This window comes from Theropithecus gelada, chromosome 2 (genome assembly GCF_003255815.1).
Source record: "Theropithecus gelada isolate Dixy chromosome 2, Tgel_1.0, whole genome shotgun sequence".
Classification (NCBI taxonomy): domain Eukaryota; kingdom Metazoa; phylum Chordata; class Mammalia; order Primates; family Cercopithecidae; genus Theropithecus; species Theropithecus gelada.
The window spans coordinates 64,092,449-64,116,649 of NC_037669.1; positions in this window are offsets into that span (position 1 = coordinate 64,092,449).

The window sequence follows — 24,201 nt, forward strand, 5'->3', positions numbered from 1 at the left end:
AAGAAATACCTGCATTTTAAAATATCACTTTAGAATTGATCAAATATAATGGCCCGGGCAGGAAAACACATCTTGCAATCTAAACTTTACTATGTCATATAAGTATCACCATTCATAAGTAAGGTTCAGAGCAGTCAGTTATTTGCAAATATTGGAATAGAAGTATTGCCTTAATGTTTAACATCCACACTTATTTGCTTTAGACATTTGGCAGAACTCTGGTAAATTTAAAGACAGTGTGAAATTATCAGGGTTATTTATAGGCTAATGTTCAGAAACGTTTTCAAAACACTTCACTAGGCCTAGCTCTATGTTAAAGAGTAACTTCTAATTTCTTAACAAAAGATACATATAGGCCTGGTGTGCTGACTCATGCCTATAATCCCAGCACATTGGTAGGCAGAGGCAGGTGGATCAACTGAGGTCGGGAGATCGAGACCAGCTTGACCAACATGGAGAAATCCCGTCTCTACTAAAAATGAAAATTTCATCGAGCATGGTGTCACATGCCTGTAATCCCAGCTACTCTGGATGCTGAGGCAGGAGAATCACTGGAACCAAGGAGGTGGAGGTTGCAGTGAGCCGAGATCATGCCATTGCACTCCAGCCTGGGCAACAAGAGCGAAACTCCATCTCGAAAAAAAAAAAAAGATAAATATATATATATATATATATTAATCACAGATAGATATATATACACACGTATGTATATACATGTGTATATATATGTGTGTGCATATATCTATCTGTGACTAATATATATATCTTTGTGTGTGTGTGTGTGTGTGTGTGTGTATATGTCTGTGGCTAATATAATGTAGAAAAAATTCTAAATTTGCCATTTATTTTCCATCCCAAATGGAGACTCCATCTCCATTTGGAGATGGCAACTCCAAATGGCAACTCCATCTCAAAAAAAAGATATATATATCTCTCTCTCAAAAAAAAGACACATATATACGTATGTGTCTATGGCTAATATAATGTAGAAAAAATTCTAAATTTGCCATTTATTCTTCCATGACAGCCCCAGGGAGGCCTGGAATAAAACCCACCTTGGGATATTAAAAGAGGACATGTTTTGAAGTCATGAATATTATAAATGGGTGAAGATTTATTTTCCACATCCAACACTAGGTTCATAGCTGAGGCACCTGTAACAAAAGATAGATTAACAAGAGGAAAACATAAAAATATATTTCATATAAGCTTTACATGACATGAGAGCCCTCAGAAATGAAGACCTAAAAAAACAGGAAACCTGTTTGTTTTTACTCTTAGGTTTGACCCAAAGTGGACAGTTGTGGGAAAGTATGATGAACAAAGGGGCTAGGATGTAATGGTAATAAACTTGCTAAGGCCATTTGTTCAGATTCTTCTCTGTCTTTTCAGAGATAAGGATGTTTCTTTCTGTCAGAATACCTCTCTAAAGAGGGTCTTGTGACCTACTTCAGGGGAGAAGGGTGGGAGAAGTTCAGAGACTGACCTTTCTCATTCTGCTGTTTTATCAAAGGCCAAGGTGCCATATTTTGGGGCATCATGCCCTGAACCCCCTCATATATAAGTTACTCAAATGTTTTCCTATTAACAAAATAAGTAATGCAACTAGATAATTAATTCACTACAATCCATCCAAATTCACCATTTATTTTACTTTTGTATCTTCAGCATCCCCCTCCATTACTTTTCATAGCCTTAGCTATCTATAAACTTAGCTCTATGTAAACTTTCCATGCATAGTTCAAACAACAGATGTTGCCCTTTGAAATCTGCTTCAAAATCTGTCATGAGATATAACCAAAAGTAAGCAGGTGGAGAAAGAAGAGCAGACCTTAGTTTGCTCTCTATTTTACAACTGCATGAGGCTATTACAAAAGTACCATCTCTTACTCTTATTTTGTTTGAAAGACTGACCTCTCTGTAGCAATTAAAGAAGAGTGTGTGGTTTCTGTTGTAAAGAGTTGTAAATTTACTGTTAAAGTGCATGCTTGTTGAGTAGTTCCAGGCCTGACCTGTGCTATTTTCTATTTTAATTCAAGTTGGTGAGAGAGAGGATTTTGAGTCAACAATACGAAATACAGATGTGTTGTCACTACAAACAATACGAGATGTCTTTAAGTGGCCATTATGAAAGCAGAAGTAACATTGGCCACAAATCAAGTTTGTGAGGTTTTAGTAAAGGTGCAACACAAGTTGTCAATTTTTTTTCATATGAAAGTCTGAAAGTTATCATGTTGAACATAATAAAGAACTGTTTCAGCAAATATTTGACTTCATTTTAGATTCCAAGCTTTAAATCAAATTTGTATTATTGACATCATTGAGGCATCCTTGAAAGTTTAAAATCAATCAAAACGTTCACTTACGATAACAACCTTAACATCAAAGTTGTTTATCTCTTCTGGTCAAAAGTTTGTATTTATCAAGCAAAATGCTTAAGATAGTTTTGGGGAATGTCTGGGAGTGACCATTCTAAGCCTGATGGGGCCTGTTTTTTGAAGGTTCTGTTTTGTCTGGACAAAACTTCTGGTCCTGGCTTCTCTGGCTTAGAGGGACACTATTGACTCCCATGTGATGGCCTGACAGGTGCTCGGTCTATTCTTCACAATAATGTGGGAGACTGCTTCATACATATTTCATCATGAGATGGTCGACAGATTGTTTCATTTTGTTCAGTTGAGTGGGTAATTTCTAATTGTCATTCTGGGAGGATTAAAATCTCAAGACTTATCTATGATATGTGATGTGTTATTTTAGCTGAGTAGATTTATAAGGTTGTCCTGGGTAGAGGGAACAGCTAGAATAAGGACATGGAAATTACAGTGCTGGTGGGACCTCAGGTTTGACTAAGAGACTGATACGAGATGAAGCAATGGTACTATGAGGGCCAGATCATGGAAGGCCTGGCATACCAATCCAAAGTTTGGTTTTATTTTTTAGCCCAGTGTTTCCCAAACTCGAATAAGATTCAGACCCATTATAAGAGAAATAATTCTGTCAAACCGCTGATTTTGTCTTGTTATTTACATTATAATATTACTTAAATAAATCCATTCATAAAATTTTGTAAAAATAAAATAAATCAAAAGACCCAAAGAATATCAAATGATATTTAAACTTACATGATATTTTCTTAACTTGTTAGCAGTTTTCAGACTGAACAAAATTTATTTCAGATACTGTAAAAAATTATCATGAATCAACAGTTTGGTGATGCCATCTTTTGTGAAAGATTTTTAAATATTCTATCTTATTTTTGGCAAATATAATAACAACTCAATATAATTCCAGTTTTAAGAAATGAAAGTAGCACACATTTTATAGCTTTATGTATTATTCTCTACTAGCATTCTTAATGCATGTATATTTTATGTAAGGTGAATTTTTGTATTTGTATCTTTTAAAAGCTGTGTAAAAGGGAAAATAATAGATTTTTGTCTGTTTTTTGTTTTTGTTCTTGTTTTTCTTTTGAGATGGAGTTTCGCTCTTGCTCAGGCTGGAGTGCAGTGGTGCGATTTTGGCTCACCACAACCTCCGCCTCCTGGATTCAAGAGATTCTCCTGCCTCAGCCTCCCAAGTAGCTGGGATTACAGGCATGCACCACCACACCTGGCTAATTTCGTATTGTCAGTAGAGACAGCGTTTCTCTATGTTGGTCAGGCTGGTCTCGGACTCCTTACCTCAGGTGATCCACCCGTCTCGGCCTCCCAAAGTGCTGGGACTACAGGCATGAGCCACCACGCCTGGCATTTGTTTTATAATTTTGTATTGTTTTCATAATTTCTATAAATGCTACCTTCCTGTTCACAAACCTTAAATGCCATCAAAAAGGAGATATGCATGAAATATATCCGTAGACAAAGATTTTGAAAGAGCTGAAACTATACAAGGAATATGTAGATCTAAGGATGTTTGGTCAACAAAGGAAAAGAGTAGGTATTTATGAGAGTTACCTACAAAAACTATAACCTGTATAAGGAGAAAAATACAAGTTCTTTCTAACATTTGAGAGAGTGCAGAGATGGGATGAATGGGTCTAAGAATCTTGTGATGACTAAAGCTCCCTGGAAACATGTGCTGCTTCCATAGGTAAAGTCACCTGCCACTGGAGGAATTCAAATAGATACTGGATGTCAGTGATTAAAGCTATGTAAATCTCCCATTGGTTTTCTAACTCTGATATCCTATGATTCCATAAGCTGAGCCTAGGATTTGTGGTGCAAAATCACCATCCAATATTAGAATATGGGTGTATCACATTAAATTGATTAAAATGAAATGATCTTCTAAAATTGTCCCATTTTGGTTTTAAAAAGATACCAATGAGTAAGGGAATATTTACTTTACTCTTCTTCCTTCCGTCTCCTCCAGCTTTGTTGAGTAAGAAAAGAGTAAGGTTAGTTCTAAAGAATAAATAAAGAATTGATTATCAAGATCCCCATAGGTAATTCAAGACTAATTATCAGGCAATTTCAAGCAATATAATAATTTAGAACATTTTCACATCCTCAGCTTTTGTTTGTGAGTGTTAGATGCAGCTTTTGGAGGCCTACTTTGCTAAATGTGGCATCCAGTTGAGAAAAGTCTGGCTTCCATGAGGTGAGCACCAGTGTGAAAGTGGTTCATACTATTTATTAGTGGAATAGCCAAGGATTAAAATAAGACTGTCATATCAAGACAGTCCTCCCACTTATTTTAAAATACACTTTAATATTGGGTTTTGGTTTAACTCCAAAACCCAATATGAAGAGCTAATGTGTGAAAATTACGTCATAGGGTGTAGAAATCTGTAAGGAGAATCTTGGGATTATATTATTTTCATATCTTTTTTTTAAAGAATCTAACTGAGAGACTAGTGAAGAGAAATGCCCAGTAAAATCACTAAAAGACATTAATGCACTGCACAGAATGCATGATGAATGGGGTTGCTTTTATCTCCTGACTTTTAAAAATGTCGCTGTGTTCTGTATAGTGATTCTTTGAAATTCACCACCTCTTCAGATCTTCTCAAAGACTTTTCATCAGATAGAAAAGAAATAAATATGTGGAATGAGAAAGATAAAGATTGAGCTAAAAAAATTTAGAACCAACTTACTCCAATATTTGCATTGGTGGATTTACTATATTTAATAACGAGTTTCCTTCAAATTGTTTTAAGAAACTCTTTTATTCCAAGGTAAATGATGGTCTAGCCAGGAGCTGGTATGTTTGTTAGTCAATAACATGCTTTATTGTGTTATTGGTTTAAACATGGAGTTTAATATTTTTTAAAATGACAACACTGTTCCAAGCATCACAATTAAAAAGCCCTTCAAAAACGCCACAAAAAAATCATTTGTCTAGTAGAGCATATTTTTGTATAATTGATGATAAGTGTGTAATGATGTAGTAAGCTGGCAATTAGGTATAATTTGCTTATGCAAGTGAGCTGAAAAACATGGGGACCAATATTCAATCTACACCTATGTGGAAAGCAATTAGTTTAATTGATGGGGGAGAAAACCCTCAACAATGGCTAATTATGCCAAAATGACCTGAAACACTCATGCAAATTAGAATTAATTATACATGAATGATTTGATTATATAAATCATTTTTAAAACATTGAAGTTTCTATAGTCAAGCATTCATAAAAGGTAGTAGTAAAGGTGGTTTAATAAATATAATAGATGCAGTTCAGAGAATAATCATCAGGTTTGCCTACAATCTGTTGGCATAATGGCATCTCAAAATACACAATAGTGAATATAAAGAAAATACACACCATAATTTTTCACTCAAGAACAATAGTTTAACAAAAAAGCATTTATCCAATAAAACACTATTTTGTATAATTATTATTTCTCTCTCAAGTCCTACTTAGCATCTACATAAATTAATGAAAAACTTGTAACATTTCATATTTCCTTCAAAGATAAAACTCAAGTGCTTTGATATACTTATCACCAGCCCTGGATTTTGTTTATGAAACGCATGAAGATTTGTTCTGTTTTTATTCTGCATTCTATTCTTCACATATCCATGTCATTCTCATCATTACTTACAGGAAGGAAGCAGAGTTTCACGAGTTATATAAAAACAATGTATTTACTCTTCACCTAAAATTAATTTTAATTCTGGATTGATTCTCATTATCAGAACATTAATCTATTACCCAAATCCATACGGATTCACTGCCTGACTTTATTGAACTCCAGTGACAGGACTAAATTTAAACAAATTAGGGGCAATGCCACAAACAAAAGCAAGTACTTGTGTCTGACTTCATTCTCAGATGTAAAGTTATAAGCTGAGATCCTGTTGAATCAAGAAATTTATTTCAGCCACAATTGTTTCTGGCATATACAGACAATATTTTTAGGAAGAAAAACACACATATATATGGAAAATGGTGATGTTCTGACACAGGCTGCCTAATTTGATAGGCACTCTACTTTCTGGAATACCTGCAAATTTATCTCAATACTTTTTCTATAGAAAGTCAATGAATGCGGCCGGGTGCGGTGGCTCACGCCTGTAATCCCAGCACTTTGGGAGGCCGAGGTGGGCGGATCATGAGGTCAGGAGATTGAGACCATCCTGGCTAACATGGTGAAACCCTGTCTCTACTAAAAATACAAAAAATTAGCCAGGCATGGTGGCGGGCGCCTGTAGTCTCAGCCACTTGGGAGGCTGAGGCAGGAGAATGGCATGAACCTGGGAAGTGGAGTTTACAGTGAGCCAAGATTGCGCCCCTGCACTCCAGCCTGGGCGACAGAGCAAAACTCTGTCTCAGAAAAAAAAAAAAAAAAAGAAAAAGAAAAAGAAAGTCAATGAACGCTCCTCACGTGATTAATTTTCCTATAAACTTGCCTTTGAAATGTCAGTCGAGTCTCACTCTAAGATATGCCTAAATTTCTTTAACCATTTTAAGTTGTTGTCAGTTACTTTATCTCCAACCTATCAATGGCCTGTATAAAACCTTGCTTTTTAACTTGTAATTCTAATCTTTATCTTTGCCTTCTACATCATTGTTCTATCCTTATGTAAGTTGGCTCTGTGGTGCTGCACTGCGTCATAACAAAATGTTATTAGCATGCTGTAAGGACTCTGCACACATTCTGCACAAATTATAGAAAGGCATTAAGCATGAATCTTCAGAATGCCCAAGTGCATTTTATAACAGCTTTGATAACACTCGGAGCTATATTACATTTTTGTTCTGAGCAGGAGCCCCTCAGAGAGGAGGTAAAAAGTTACCGGCTGTCAAAAGCCTTGATGTGTTTCCTGTCATAGAAGTTTCACACTTGAAAACTGAGCATGGTTTTGTATGGAATACTCTGACCTTCTCTAGAGAATGAACAAGTATGAACACAAATAATAGAAAGCGCTGGGCTACAAGCTGTGCCACTGTCCCTGGTTCCTGATCATTGCAGGTCTTCTCAATGCTGATTATTGAATCCATAAAGCTTCCAGTTAGCAACCTTATGATTCACCAGAGACATGTGTCATCTAGACCTTGGAGGGTAACCAGCGGCAAAAGTTCCTTGCCTAAGCATGCAACAAACATTTCAAATTTTGATTACCTTTCTGAATAATTTTTTTTCTGCAGTACAGTTGTCCCCCTACCTTTCTGAATTTCTGTTGGAAATCAGTAGGTTTGAAAAAATTTATTTTATGCTCTTATAGTAAGTATATATTTTGAATGTACTTTATTTTGATTTTGTGACACTGTCTTTACTGCAAATATAGGACCTGCATACAGCATTGTATATGAGCATGGTTGAGTCATAGTTGAAAAAAGAAAATAAAACTGAGATTGAGTAAGTGACTTTATTAGGTCACATAAACTATCGGCCCCATAACTAAGACTAATTTATGACACTTTTCTTCTGAGTGTGAATGTTGTGTGCTAGAATGGGCTGCACATCTAAAGGGCTGGTCTAACTTGCTTAGGTCAGCAAGCAAAGATCCACAGTCAATGTCCCCACATCAATCCCACATCCCTAATATACAGCTTACACACAACATATTGAACCATTCCAGTCTTTAGAACAACTGGCTTTTGAATACTAAATTTAGAATTTAGAAGACAGAAGATATCTTTAAGAATATCTAGAGCAGTGGTTCTCAACATTGACTGCACAATGGGAAGCTGTAAATATTGATACCTGGTCTCCAAGCACAGAAATTCTGATTTAATAGGTCTAGAATGCAGACTGAACATTGGGAATTTTTAAATCTCTCGACATGATTCATGTGTTCAGCCAAGGCTAACGTCACTGATCCAGAGGCAATATTGCAGGAGTTACAAACTTACATGCCTAAAGGAACGAGAAAGTTCGCATAAAAGAGGAATATAGGACAGGCATGAGAAAAATAACATATCTATTTCGGTCTATTGCTAATTTTCTCACTTTTATATGAAATATGGGTAAAAAGAAGTATTGTTCCACTAGAAAACGATAGTGCAACCTCAATGACAAATCATAATCGACACACTCTGTGTTTGGAGGTCATAGGGAGAGCTGGGGATTGCATTTAAGTGGAGAATGCATGAATATCTATATGGACAAATGCATGGACAAATATCCTTAAGGTCCAGCTAAATTTGGGCAGAGAAGTGCAAGATCTACAGAAACCTAATTTTTTCAAGATATTATAAAAATTATTTTTATGTAAAATCATTTGATGTTTTAGATATTGGTTCATTCATTTAAAACAGAATGTGTATCAAAGAACATATATCTTTGGGCCATATATCATCAATGGCCTCACAATTTGTGAACTCTTGGTTGAACAGTGGCTATGAACCTAGCTGTTGACTAAGATAAATATAGGTTGGAATCTTAATACCACCCTTTGACTGGGGCATTTTTCAAAGCTCTGTTTGGGTTTCAGTTATCACCTAAAAAAATAAGGATAATATGATTTAATTCATAGGGATATTTTAACTATTAAGTGAGATAATTCATGTAAATAGTTCAGCATATGTATTACTGCTTGACACATAGCATGCAATAAACATTTTTATTATTATGAAGCTGAGAAATTTATCTATATTATAGATGGTAAAAGTAATCCCATATTGGTGCTAAGGTGTATCTTAAGGTCATGGGGCATAGTAGAAATGGTGACAGAATTAGAAATAAAGACTCTTGGTTCCTAGTTTGATGTGATATTTCATTATGAATGTTTGATTACAAATTTACTATCAATAATTCTGTAGAAATGATCTTCTATTTGTATGTGTCTATATTTACAATGAGAAAGAGTTTATAAAATACTGGGTTGGTTTTGAATCAGTTTCATGGTTCTTTATCAAATGCAAATACTGTATAGTTTCTAAGGCTCCACAAAGTACTACTTTTCACATCTTCAAGTTGAGAAATATGACTAGTGCTTGAAAAACATGCTGAAATTCTAACCCTCAGTACCTGTGACTGTGACTAATTTGGAAACAGCATCTCTGTAAATAAAGTCAAGTTAACATGAGGTCACACGGGATTACATTGGTCCCTAATCCAATGACTAATGTTCTCTTTGTACGAAGAGGACATTTGGACACAGAGATCCACAGAGGGAAAAAGACATGTGAAGATGGAAGCAGAGATTGTAGTTTACATTGCCTTAAACCAAGGAGAGCCAAGAAGCATGGGAGAGAAAAGGAAGGACCATCTCCTAGAACTTCAGGAGGATCATGGTTCTGTCAGTCAACACCCGAATTTCAGACATCTTGTCTCTACAACTATGAGAAAATAAATTTCTGTCCTTTCAAGTCATACAGTTTGTGGTAATTCCTACAGCAGCTGTAGAAAACTAATACAACACTCCAACATCAAGGATTTCAGCCTGGTTGCTTCTATGCCCATAATTATTTCTGTGTCCTTTCTCCCACTGTGCATTGTCTGTAAGTCTTTACCATCCTTCAAAGTCCAGCCTAAATCCTTCATGTTTGTGTCTTAATCTATTCTTTTCCAACACTTGAGTATGAACTACATCATTTAGTATTTAATTTATACTTCTCAATGTATTTATGGTTTGTTCTTATTTAATTTACCTCCTTCAGAGAATAAAATATGCCATTTCTGCTTTTCTATCCTCTCCCGTACCAGATATTGCTACCTTTAAATAGAAAAATTTACACTTTAAGTATACAACATGAATGTTTTTTGAAGAATGTTTCATTTTCTTGTCCAAATCCATGGAAAGTCACCATGGCAAGTCAAACATTTAATATCTGGTTGCAACAGAACATTACTTTTACTGACACTCAGCTGCAACGTTGTGGTTAGGTTGTTCTGGTTTTGGTTGGTAGTGGCTTTTTTTGTTTGATTGTTTTTATTTTGCAGAACTATAGCACACAGTGTTAAAATTTTATCTTCCAACATCAAACATGATTTAGAAAAATCAAGAGGAGTGGGGAATTTTTCTGTATTTACCCAGATTGTTTTTGTTCTTTGTTGTTCTTCTGTCCTAATGTCCCAAGATTTTGGGTTTTTTTTTTTTAACATTTCTTTTTCTTCTTGAGAACTTTCTTAAGCCTTTTTGGATAGATCTACTGGTGAGAAATTCTGTTAGCTTTCCTTCGTCGAGACTATCTTGATTCATCATTCTTGAGGGATTTTTATCCGGTTATAGAATTCTGGGTTGACAGTTCTTTTCTTTCAGTACTTAAAAAGTATTATATCATTTTCTTTTAGTCTCTATGGATTCTGATTAGAAAATCCCTATCATTAAAATTATCTTTCCTGTGTAGAGAAAGTGTTAGTTATCTCCTTTCAAATTGTTTTTGATGATATAGTTTTCAGAAATTTAACTCCAAGGCATCTTGGTGCAGATTTCTATGGACTTTTCCTATTTGGAGTTTGCCCAGTTTCTTAAATCTGAAGGGTTTAGCCTTTTATCCAAATTTCCAACATTTTAGCCAACATTACTTTGAATATTCTTATAGCCCCATTCTCCTATTTTTCTGAGACTCCAATAACATAAATGTTAGATCCCTTGTTATACTCCCAGATGTTCTTGAGGATTTAGGTTTTGTTATTCTTTTTTTGCTTTATTTTTTCAGTCTTTCTGCTGTTTAGAAGTGTAATTTCTTTTGTCTCTGAAGATCCTATCAGAGAGCTTCAAGGTTTCTATTTTTTTTTCCTCTAGTACTCTTCATTCTGCTACTGAACTCGCCCACAGAAAGTTGAGTTTTAGGTTTTGTCTCAGTTGTAATATTTTCAAGTTTTAAAATATGTCTTAGTTTCTTGTTCTAAAATGTGTGTTTGGTGGTAGAAGTCTTGACTTTCCACTAAGTCTGTTCTGATATCACCCAGTGGAAACAGGGAGGAGAATATTGTTACTGTACGACTGGAGTGGAAGTCCAGGCTCCACATGTTGTCTCTATTGATCCTGCAGTGGAAGAAGGGAGCTTATTGCCTGAAAGGAGTGAGAGATCCAGGTTCCTACTCTACCTTCTCTGACATAGTCATGATGGGATATTGGAGTATCTTCTTATACCCTTGAAAGTAGGAAAATCTAGTTCCCCACTTGGCTTCTGCTGATTAGTATGGGACTATGATCTTTTTAGTGGTGTTTGGCTGGAGTAAAGCAGCTATTATCTAACAGATCTCTGTCTCACTATATTTATTTTTTCTTTATCTTTTGGCTAGAGAGATTAGAGCTTTGTTTAGAGTTTTTTGTTGTGTTTTGTTTATCTACATCTATTGGTATTTCTGGGTTTCTGGCTTAAGTTTGTGATCTGAGTGAAAAAGGAAAACCCAGAGAGCACCCTATTATGTTAGTGTTTGGGTCCTAAGGCCTTTAGCCAGTCTGCCTTCCTCCTGTCACCTTTCAATCTTCTTATGTTCATTTTATATATAGTATTCAGGGCTTTTAGCTGTACTTAGCAGGAGTGAATAGAGAAAATATGTTTATTCTACATTTCTGAAACTCTAGTACTATATGATTTTATAAAGAGGAGTCTGGAATATTATTTAGCAATTACTAGTAACATCTAAAAGCCCAGTTGATTAAAAAATTCTTTTCTATGTACAAGTTATTTTTTCTTTTAAAAATATATGATCATTTTCTACTTATGATTAGCATTTAATGCTTACAAAATGCTTTAATTTCAGTGACTTGCCTTCAGTTCCACAGTATGAACCTAGGGGCTTCATCTCACTACCAGAGTCCCTAAGAAATTTTCCCACAGCAATTTTTATTTACAAAGCCCACTGATACCGTTACCCTGACTATACTGAGTTGGACTATGTAAAAAGCTCTGAATTTCTATGGCACTCTCACTCATTTTTCCTTACACTGATATCTAAAATTTCAGGGAAAGCAAAGAAACTGAAAGAGAATCAACCAGAGCAAGTAAACTATAACTTAAGATTTTTAATTGTATTTAAACTGCAGAAAATCTGGCAAATACAATTTCTCATTGGTGCTAAGCCATAACAATTGTACACAATAAAAACAATACCATAATATTTTTATAGCTTCTATTGGAAAATATACCGTAGAATCAATAATCCAGATGTAAACTTTTTACAACTTCAAAAGCAGCATATGATGTCTTATTTATGTTCAGTGTATTGCCACACAACTTTAATAGCATTGTAAGTTTGTGTCTCACTGTCTATAACTGTGGATTCTGTACCCAAAACATTGCCTGCCTCAATACAGAAAATCAATAAATCCCCATTAATTGAATCTTGAATCAATTCAACATGTATTGGTACCCTACTTCCCAGGTTCTCATTCCAGTATTTAAAATGATCCCCTCCCCCAACATTCCAGAGTACTACTCAAACACTCATAGCCTTAGCATTCAGTAAATGCTTCAAATCTCATACATGCTATATTCCTGACTTAAAGGTTCCCCTTCTTTATTCTCTGTCTCTCGCTTTGACATCATCCTGGATGTGTCAGTTCCTTAAGAAACAATATTTTTCACATTTGATTTGCCCTTTCCCTTGATTTTTAATTTTATGAGTCTTTAAAGCAATGTCTGCCCTCACTAGTTTTATATTAGTGTACAGACTCTCAAGATTATTTCATTTACCGATCCTGTTGTGTCACTATGAGTCGAGAAGTACACTGCTGGGGAAGACTATTGAACTCTTTTGACTGAAGCTAACCTTCCATGTCAATGAGAAACAAGACCAAATCTCTCATGAGCTGGAAATACACAGCAATCATGCACTTTCTTGATGTCGTAAGGGCACACAGAAAGAAAGCTATGATGACAAGCCCATCTCAGGATACTCAGTAATGCTATCATTCAGCTTTATGAGGTGATTCCACTTAGCAACAAAAATACAAAAGGGTCTATCATAAATATTTTTAAGGGTCTTTTTTGCTGAAGAGAAATGAGACTTGTGCTAGATATTGCCAAAGGTAGAGTTTATGTCAACATATGAAAACTTTAAGTGGATAAACAAGCTTGATATGGCAAAGAACCTTCCAACTGAACAAATGAACTTTTTGTAGAAGGTACTCCTTCAAAAAGCAATGAGTTCTGTCACTAAAGTTCCATAAGTTTAGGCTCAAAATCAAATTCCAGAAGTAAATATTAGTTGCTTTGAAGGGAAACAAGTCTACACAGGAATTGGCAGCACTAGGTTAAACTTCCTCCTCATCTCAGTATTCTGGGATTTTGTTAAGCATGAGCCCAGACTCTTAAAGTTTGTCTGGAAATTCTTAATAGACAGCAAGAAACAGGAAATAAAGCAAAACAAAAAACTGAAAAGAGATGCTAACATAGAAGTAACATCTACTCTACAATTAATTGCTGGTGTTAGTCTCCTCTAATTACACAGCTGTGAATGTGTCTTTTCTTTTTAAATCTTCTGCCAAGGTAGCCAAATTCAAGCATGGTTTACAACAGCTCTAATAGGGGAATATATTTTGGAGTAAAATTTGTTGCATTCCCGTCAGTACCTGTCGTCATTTTATTTGATTTCATTGACTTCAATAGCATTCTCAGGTAATATTTCTCAGATTAATGAGGGAATTGTTTGCAGAGATGAAAGTAAACACTTTTCTCTTAATGAAATGCATTAAAGAATTAACTTCATGTCAGTTCATTTTATAGAAGTGGTATGTCTACATCCTGTTAAGATTGTTTTATAGAATCCCTAAGTGTTGTAAGACGTTAGGAGGTAATCACACTAGATGTGGCCTGCTGAGCCAGGCAAGACTTGGTCAGTAGTTTAAAGGAATTGCTCCAATAATATAGTCAGATTACTAGTAGCTGGGTGACTCTAATTGAAATAACCTCGCTACATTATTAGGCCAAATGAGCACTTCAATCCATTTATGCTCCATTTGATACCAAGACTAGGACAATGCCACTTATAAAAATGAGTTTTATTATTATAATATTACTCTCAGGGGCCAGGATAGTGTGAATATATTATAGGTGAACCTCATACTGATCCAAGTTTTAAAAATAATTTGTTAGTTTTTCATTACAGGTAACTGACCTGTGTAGCAAATCATTTAAAAATCCCTATTTCATAATAAATTCCAATATGTCCATTTCAATTGACCATTAGAAGAAGATCCAGCAGAATATATGTTGATACTCTCGGCAAAGCCTACTCCACATGTTGTATGATGGAGATTATGCCTTAATAACTGTGGAAGCTAACCTCCAAGATGCTCCCGATTACCCCCACCTCCTTGTGTTCAGACCCTTGTAAAGTCTCTCATGTTGTACCAGAGTAGGTCTGCATGACCATAGAATACAGAAAAGGCAATGGCACAACTCTTTCAAGATTAGGCTGGGCTCTCACTCTCTTGGATTGCTCTTCCTGAGGGAAGCTAGCTGCCACTATGTGAGGGTAGTCAGGCAGCCTATGGAGAAGACCATATGGCAAGAAAGTAAGGTATCTGGCCTTAGCAACTTCGTGACATAATAAGTGTTTGCTGTTTGAGACTAAGCTTGGGATTAATTGTTTCTGCAGCAATAGATGACCAAATTCAGATTGTGGCACTCAAATGTAGGATGCTGTGATAAAAATTTTTAGATATGAGGATGACTTTGAAATTACTGAGTGGACAGAAACTGAAAAACCTGTAAGGATTTTGAGAAAAGTGCTAGTAAAACCTTAAAGTGTCTTGAACACAAAGACTTAAAGGATAATGAAAATATGTATTATTGAAAACTACAGTTTAGAAATACTGTTGCCTGTAGTCCTGTATAAGGCATTAATAGAAAAATGTGCTTAAAGGCCTGGGCAATCCAGCTAAAAAAATTTGTAGCCAAAGTATTAAAAGTGTCCCCTTTTTCCTTGCTGCCTCTAAGGAATTGTGAGAGGGGAGAGAAAGAGGAATAAACTAAAGGAAGGACTGTTGAACAAAAAAAGGCCATTATTATGCTAATACTATGCTAATAAATATATAAAGAAAAGAGATGATACGACAAATTCGTTACAAATATGTAATAAATAGAGCATTTTAACAGACTAATTTGAATTAAGTGAATTTAAATTGTAGCTAAAGACATATTTTCCATCTCAGAAGCATCCTCCCACCAATACAAATTAATAATAATTATCATTGTATTAATAGTTTTTTTTGAGAAAGAGTCTCATTCTGTCGCCCAGGTTGGAGTGCAGTGGCACTATTTCGGCTCACTGCAAGATCTGCCTCCTGGGTTCACGCCGTTCTCCTGCCTCAGCCTCCCAAGTAGCTGGGACTACAGGCGCCCGCCACCACACCTGGCTAATTTTTTGTATTTTTAGTAGAGATGGGGTTTCACCTATAAATAGTTTTATAAATGAGAATTACCAAACTATCCAGAATATATTTTTTTTTACTAGGGATACCATAATTATGACCACCTACTGGGTGGCTCAAAACAACAGAAATTTATTATTTCAAAGATCTAGAGCTAGAAGTCTAAAAGAAAGATGTTGGCAAGACCACACTGTCTCTCCTTCTGGTGGTAGATGGCAATCCTTGATATTTCTTGTATTGCAGCTTCTGAACCCCAGTCTCTTCCTGTTGTGACATGGTCATCTTCCTTTTGTGCATTAATGTCCTCACACAGCATTCTCCTCGATATGCATTTGTCTATTTGCCTCTTAAAATAACATCAATCAGGATAGATTAGGTCCACCCTGATGACCTCATCTTAACTATATCTGTAATGTCTTTATTTCCAAATAAGGTCATATGCACAGGTACTTGAGGTTAGGATATCAACGTATCCTTTTGAGGGGAACACACAATTCAACTCATATTAATATGCCTGCTAGATTCCCAACCCACATCCTTTTCACATACAAAATACATTCACTCCATCCCAACACCCTCCAAAATCTTAACCCATCCTAATGTTACCTCTAACTCCAAAATGTCTTCTAAATAAAAGTAACTCAACAAGTCCCAAATCTCATCTTCTAAAATATCAGAATCAGATATGGATGAGATGCTGGGTATGGTTCATTTTGGGGCAAAATTCCTCTTTATCTGTGGACCTCTGAAGTAGAGAAAACAAATTATCTTTTTTACAAAATGCAATGGTGGCATAGAATAGATATTCCCATTCCAAAAGGGAGAAATTAAAAAAAAAAAAAAAAAAAAGACAGGGTCACATGTCCCAAGCAAGTCTGTAACCTATCAGGGAAAATTCCATTAAAGTTTAGGTTCTGAGAATAATTCTCTGTGACTCTTTCCGTTGAACCCACTGAGATGGCTCCCTATCTCCTTCTGGCATTCAATAGCAGTGGCCCTGCCCTCTTGATCCACAGTGGTAACCATCCCACCCTCCCAGACATTGAAAATCCCACTGGCATCTGAGCCACCCTTAAAATTTCTCTTATTTTTTTCTTGAAGGCTAACACAGGTTGCCAGCCAAGCAGTTCTAGCTGCCCATTTTCTGTTTGTGGAACCCAAAAGTCCAAAAGCCTTCCTGTCCTTTCTTCATCCCTTATCATCTTTCGTCCAAGGTGACAATGTTTCTACTGAGATAGCTGATTGTATCCATGAGTCACACACTTAATCTCTCTAGCAAAAATTTATTCAGACACACATATGGTGTTTTCTCTCCAGAACATGCTTTCCCATTCTTTGAAATATGAATAGCTGAGAATTTTCCAAATCATCTAACTCTCAATTATTTTATAAATAGGGTTGCCTTCTCTCCAGTGTCCAAAACATGATTTCATTTCCATCTGAGACCCCACCAGAAACATCTTTAATGTCCAGATTTCTACCAACAGCCTCTTCAAGGCAATCTAAGCTTTTCTAGAATATGCTTCAAAAACACTTCCAGACTCTATTTACTACACAATTCCAAAGCCACTTGCACATTTTTAGATATTTGTAACAGCAGTATCCTACCTCCCAGTGCCGAAATCTGTATTAGTTTCCCAGGGCTCACATAATTAACTACCACATATTGAATGGCTTAAACAACAGAAATGTATTCTCTCATAGTTCTGGAGTCTAGAAGTCCAAAATCAATGTGTCAGCAAGGCAATAATCTTTCTTGGCTTCTGATGGTTGTTGCAACCTTCAATATTCTTTGGCTTGTAGCTACATAAATTTAATCTCTTCTTCTTGGTTATCACATGACTGTCTTCCTTTGTATGTCTGTCTTCATGCAGCATTTTCATCTGTGTGTTTTTGAGTCCATTCTCATCTTTAAAGGGCACTAGTCACACTGGATTAGGACCTACCCTAAGGACCTTATATTAACTTGATTACATCTGCAAAGACTTTATTTTCAAAAGAGGTCACATTTATAGAACCGGTGGTTAAGACTTAAATTTTTTTTTTTGGCAGATATAATTCAGCCCAGAAAACATGCATTTTACACATTTCTTTTTTGGAAATTAAATAAAGAGGAAAAGCTGTCAAGATTAATTTAAAAGTCTAATATAATTTTTATTTTAAAATTATGTTCTATAAAAGATTATGTAAAATATTGAATATACTAATTGAATAAGAAAGTTAAATTTTAGCCACATTTTGCTTATTAATAGAAATGCCAAAATCTACAACAAAGCATTATTCAAACTAATCTAATAGTACATTTAGAAAAGTTGTAATGCATTCTGATGAATTAGGGTTTATCACCAAACTTCAAAGACATTGTTAGATAAGATAAAGGTTTAACTAAGGTAACAACAACAACAAAATTTCAGGGACTTACATAGAAAGTAGTTTATTTTTATTGCATAAGAGATTCTGATTGGTTCAGGATGTTATGACATGTCATCAACACTTAATTTATGGCTTCTAAAGTCATTCCAGTCATTGTCATGTCCAGTCAAGAACAGAGAAATGGTCAATGTCCGGGGCCACTGTTGTGTGTTGAGTTGGAGATAACCTGCAAGTCACTCACAGTAACTTTACTATCATTCTATTTCCCTTACTTAGTCACATAATTCTAATTAGCTGCGAGGAAGGCTTGCTTGAAATAGAAGCTGTACCTGGATGACTTGTATCCACAGATGATAAACATTAGAGAATCTATTAGTATAATCCATTATAGTAATAGACTCCTGTAAAAAATAATTTCAATATTCAATATCCAAATAAATCTTTCTTTAAACATTTGGGACAAAAATATAATAATCTGTTAGCAACCTGTAAAATCTAAAAAAATAACGTTCTGAATGTAGTGAGGCTTATATAATAGAAATGTATAGTAAGTAGAAAACAATTTTGATCATTTTCTTTACTAATAAGAAAAAAAATGCCTGCTATAACAATATTCTTTATTGGCATGCATGTTAAATACCCTATATCCTGATCAATTCTGTAGAAAAAGAAAGAGAAATTAGGTGTAAGTATTGGAAGGAAAGTGATAATACTGTTCTTATTGGCAGAAGATATAATACCTATTTCAGAAAAAGAGAGCAATACAACCAACAAAGTAGTACACATGGCTGCATAAACCATCATTAATTTATACAAATAAATAGTTGTTTTCAGTGCCAAAAATAAATAGAAAAATGAAATATATCATTGATTGTAACAACAAAACTACAAAGTACTAAGTTGAACCATGTGAAGTTACCAATAACTAACCCTTTTATAAATAATAAAAATGACAAATTCAGGGTTCAACCTACTATTTAGGAATCAACCAATCTAATAGATAAGAATATTGTGGATAATATTTTTAACTAATGGAGGACAGAGACTTTGTTATTTCAGAAAATATAGACATATTTAATGAAATGATATGTAAATATGCCATTATTTACATAATCCCCTATAAATTTAATGCAATCTCAGCCGAAATCTCTGGTTAGTGTCATGAAGATATCAATAAAAATAACTTAAACATTCTCTGCAAAATACAGATCAATGATTTGAAAAAGAAATACAAAAAGAGGAGATATACCCTAGAGTATTCTGTGAACCCAAAGGAATAAAAAATGGATGACATTGATGTAAATGCACAAGGTATATTAAAGGATCAAAAGAAACAACCCAAACACACGTGCACACATGTATATACACACATGTACACATTCAGGAACTTGAGATTCAATAAAGGTGTACCACAATTTAATGGAGAAAGAAAAATTGTTAGGTAAACGGTGTTGAAAAACCAGATTACTTAAATGGGGAAAACAAGGGTAATGATATCCCTACCTATCAAAATACACACAATGGTTTTTAGATAAATTAAGGGCATTAATTTTTAAAAACATTATTAAATTTATAAATGTATTAGGAGACAATTCATCCTTAGGGCTTAGGAATAAGAAAGGCTTTCTTAAACAAAACTCAAATTACAGGATATTTTTGGAACAATAACACATTTTATTACACTAAATAAGTATTTCTGTAAATAAAAAAATTATAAGTCAACAGGTGTAAAATGTTATGAGGAATATTTCTATTGTACAAAACGGCAAGGTGTCTATTATCTACAATCTACAATCATATCAACAAAAACAATCAAGATTACAACAAGAAAGTGTAAAAAAAATATGTATTTTATAGAAATGGAAATCCCAGTTCTAAAAAGAATAGAGAGGATGCACAAAGTCATTTTCACACATTACACTGCCAACCATTAGAAAGCTGGCATGGCGGATGCTGTGAATTGCCTCTTTCAAAATCCTTTTCATACATGGTTTTAACGTGCTTCTCTGCATTATAGAGGCCAGAAAGCCTCTATACTCCCCATACTCCTTTGCAACTAAGATTCTAGAAACAAATTCTATGTTAGGTGAATGCTCATAAAACTGGTAAATGGAAAATGACAAAGACCTTCTTCTTGACTTTTTTGCTGTTTTCTGCTAGCAGGAATCAGTCCAAAGGTCTGAGTTATTCCTGCAGTGATGCTTCATTCTCCAGCATTCTGAGTGTCACTTAGGAGATGTCAAGACGTATTTGTACCTGTAGTGATAGTGACAGCTCCTTTCTAGTTGTAGTTTCCCGACACTTAGCAGCTGCAGCATATGTTCTTAAGCTCAAAAGTTCCATGGTGGTCTCAGAGGTTGAAACTCTTTTTAGAAGACATTTGATTATTTTTTTCTGACATAATTCTTAGAGGCCCAGTCTAGATTTGCTTTTGCATCCCATCCACTGATTTTTTAAAACCAAGTACTTACTTGTATTAAACTCCTTTATTCATAAAATATATAAATTTATAAGTATCTCCAGCATTGAGAGTTGTTGGAACCACTGAATAATGCTGAGTTTGGTAGATGATGAAGATAAACAAACCTCATGTATTTCTAGTGGGGAGTGTAGAGACATTTTGGAAAGCCATTCATCAGTATCCAAACAAGTATGTAAATAACACATTCAAACTCATTCTCATTCTGGTTTCAGGTGTATAAGCTAAATATATGCTCATTCAAGTTTTTAAGATGTTGGCAGAAATGTATTGCAATGATATCTGTGGTAGGTGGGAAGCTGGAAGCCAAATTGTTATCCATTAATAAGAAAGTGATTAAGTAAACTGCAGTATATTCTCACCCTGTAGAACCACACAGCAATGGGAAGAAATAAACTAGATGTTCCCCTGCCAATATAGTAATACCAAGAAAACATATTAGTTTCTTTAGATAATACAATATGACTTAGGCGACCACTATTTTGCACACAAAACAATAAAGCAAATCTATGAAACACACATCAATAAAAGATATCTACCCAATGCATTAAATCTGGCTTTGTTAGGGTAAGGATAATGGAAACTGAAAAGTAGAGATAAACTGAATTTTTAAAAACTGCCTTGAGGAAAGGCTTCAAGATAGCTGACTGGAAGCATTTTAGGCTCACTTCCACTTAGAAGAACTGAAATAGTATATGCATAAGCACAATTAAAGCACATTATTCAAGAGAGAAAACTCGAATTCATTAGAAAAGTGAGAGAAAATATGAAAAGCAAGGAAGGAGAAAGAAGAGAGGCAGCCTGCTTGGCTGGGGTTGTCTATGGGCAGGAATTGGCTAGGAGTCAAGAGTGAGTTCTCCATGCTAGAATGGGTGAGAGGCTTCTAGCAGCCTATATTCCCACAGTGGAATTATCCAATCTTTCCCATGAGAAAATTCCTCTAGCCTCCTAAGCCCTGAAACTAACACAAGAAGCTGTCAGGAGATCGTGGAATGAAGCTAACCCAGGGAGGGAGCTCATGCTGTGTCCTACACCCTTTCTGACATCTAAGTGACTATAGCAAGGCACCATTTTCTTACCTAGCACTTGGATGACTGGACAGTGTCCTGGGCTTAGCAGTGCTGGTGAGAGGTGACAACGTGCTGCCCAGCCCTCGCTCGCTCTCAGCGCCTCCTCGGCCTCGGCCTCTGCTCTGGCCACGCTTGGGGAGCCCGTCAGCCCACTGCTGCACTGTGGGAGCCCCTCTCTCTGGGCTCGCCGGGGCCGGAGCCAGTTCCCTCTGCTTGCAGGGTTGTGTGGAGGGAGTGGCGCAGGCGGAAACCTGGGCTGCGCACAGCATAGACCAGCCAGCGTGAGTTCCGGGCAGGCGCTGCACTCAGAGCAGCTAGCCGTTGCCACCGGCCCAGGCAGTGAGGGGATTAGCACCCAGGTCAGCAGCTGCAGAGGATGGGCCAGGTCCCCCAGCACTGCCGGCCCACCCAGGACATGCTTGAATTCTTGCTGGGTCTCAGCCGCCTCCCCGGGGCAGGGCTAGGGACCTGCAGCCCTCCATGCCGGAGTCCCCCCGCGGTGGGCTCCCACGCGGCCCCAGCCTCCCCGATGGGTGCCACCCTCTGCTCCGCAGTTCCTGGTCCCATCGACCGCCCAAGGGCTGAGGAGGCGCCCAGCACGGGACTGGCCAGCAGCTGTGCCTGTGGCCCTGAGACGGGATCCACTAGGTTAAGCCAGCTGGGCTCCTGAGTCAGTGGGGACTTGGAGAATTTTTATGTCTAGCTAGAGGATTGTATATGCACCAATCAGCACTATGTATCTAGCGCAGGGGTTTGTGGATGCACCAATCAGCACTCTGTATCTAGCTAATCTGGTGGGGACTCGGAGAACTTTTATGTGTAGCTAAGGGATTGTAAATGCACCAGTCAGCACTCTGTGTCTAGCTCAGGGATTGTAAATGCACCAATCATCACTCTAACAAAACGGACCAATGAGCTCTCTGTAAAATGGACTAATCAGCTCTCTGTAAAATGGACCAATCAGCAGGATGTGGGTAGGGCCGGATAAGGGAATAAAAGCAGGCTGCCCCAACCAGCAGAGGCAACCTGCTCAGGTGCCATTCCACAGTGTGGGGCTTTATTCATTTGCTCTTTACAATAAATGTTGTTGCTGCTCACTCTTTGGGTCCACACCGTCTGGATGAGCTCTAACACTCCTGTGAAGGTCTGCAGCTTCACTCCTGAAGCCAGCCAGACCATGAACCCACCAGAAGGAAGAAACTCTGAACATGTCCAAACATCAGAAGGAACAACTCTAGATGCGCCACCTTTAAGAGCTGTAATGCTCATGGCCACAGTCTGCGGCTTCATTCTTGAAGTCAGCGAGACCAAGAACCCACCAATTCTGGACACACTGGGAGTGTGGCATTAGGGAAACTGAGGGTGTCACTGCTTATAATGGATTGTGAACTGAATGAGCCACTGCCCATGGGACTCGGGCTGCCCAATAGCCTGAGAACCCACCCACCTACCTGATTCGCCACTGCCTGCCACTACTAGCATTCAACCAAGCCACACATAGGCTCAAAAACTGGCTCTCCAGTAATTGCCAACATGGGAGCTAGTGTAAACTGCCTTGGGGCACAATGGTCATGGCATTGGGGCATGCTCAACCAACCTTTGTTACGACTGAGACCTGAAGACTGACCTACCTAACATCCCAGTCCCCAGCACAGCTTCACCACAGCCTCCACTAGTAATCACAACTTAAGAGGAAATCACAGATAGAAGTAACACTTTTTACTGCCAAAGAAATCATACAGAGACTACACTACTGCACATTCAAGAATCAAAGTGAAGGTGTCTTACTCGACCGGCACCATGAATACAGAAAAAAAGTCCTCCTCTACAAAGTAAATTCAAAAATATAAAAAGGTAACTGATACATCAGATGTGCAGATCTCAACGTAAACAAATAGGAAACATGAAAAAGCAAGGGAATATGACAATTCCAAAGAAACAGTAATTCTTTAGCAATATACCTTAATTAAAAATAAATTTTTGAAATTCCAAATAAAATCACAATGCTGAGTTTAAATAAGCTCAGTGAGAAGCAAAATCTGAAAAATTATGTGAGGAAATCAGAAAAACAGTTCATAATATTAATGAGAAATTCATTAAAGAGATAGATATTTTTGAAAACAACCAAATAAAAATTATGGAATTGGATAATTCATTGAAAGAAATACAAAATATAGGTTGGGTGCAGTGGCTAACGCCTGTAATCCCAGTACTTTGGGAGGCCGAGGCAGGTGAATCACTTGAGGTCAGGAGTTCGAGAGCAGCCTGGCCAATATGGTGAAACTCCATCTCTATTAAAAATACAAAAATTAACTTGGTGTGGTGGCACATGCCTGTAATCCCAGCTACTCAGGAGGTTGAGGCAGGAAGAACTGCTAGAACCCGGGAGGTGGAGGTTGTAGTGAGCTGAGATTGAGCCACTACACTCTAGCCTGGGCATCAGAGTGAGACTCCATCTCAAAAAAAAAAAAAAGTATATATATATATATATATATATATATATATATATATGTATAAAAAAAATAAAAAAAAACTTCAACAATGGACTAGATTAAGAGCAGA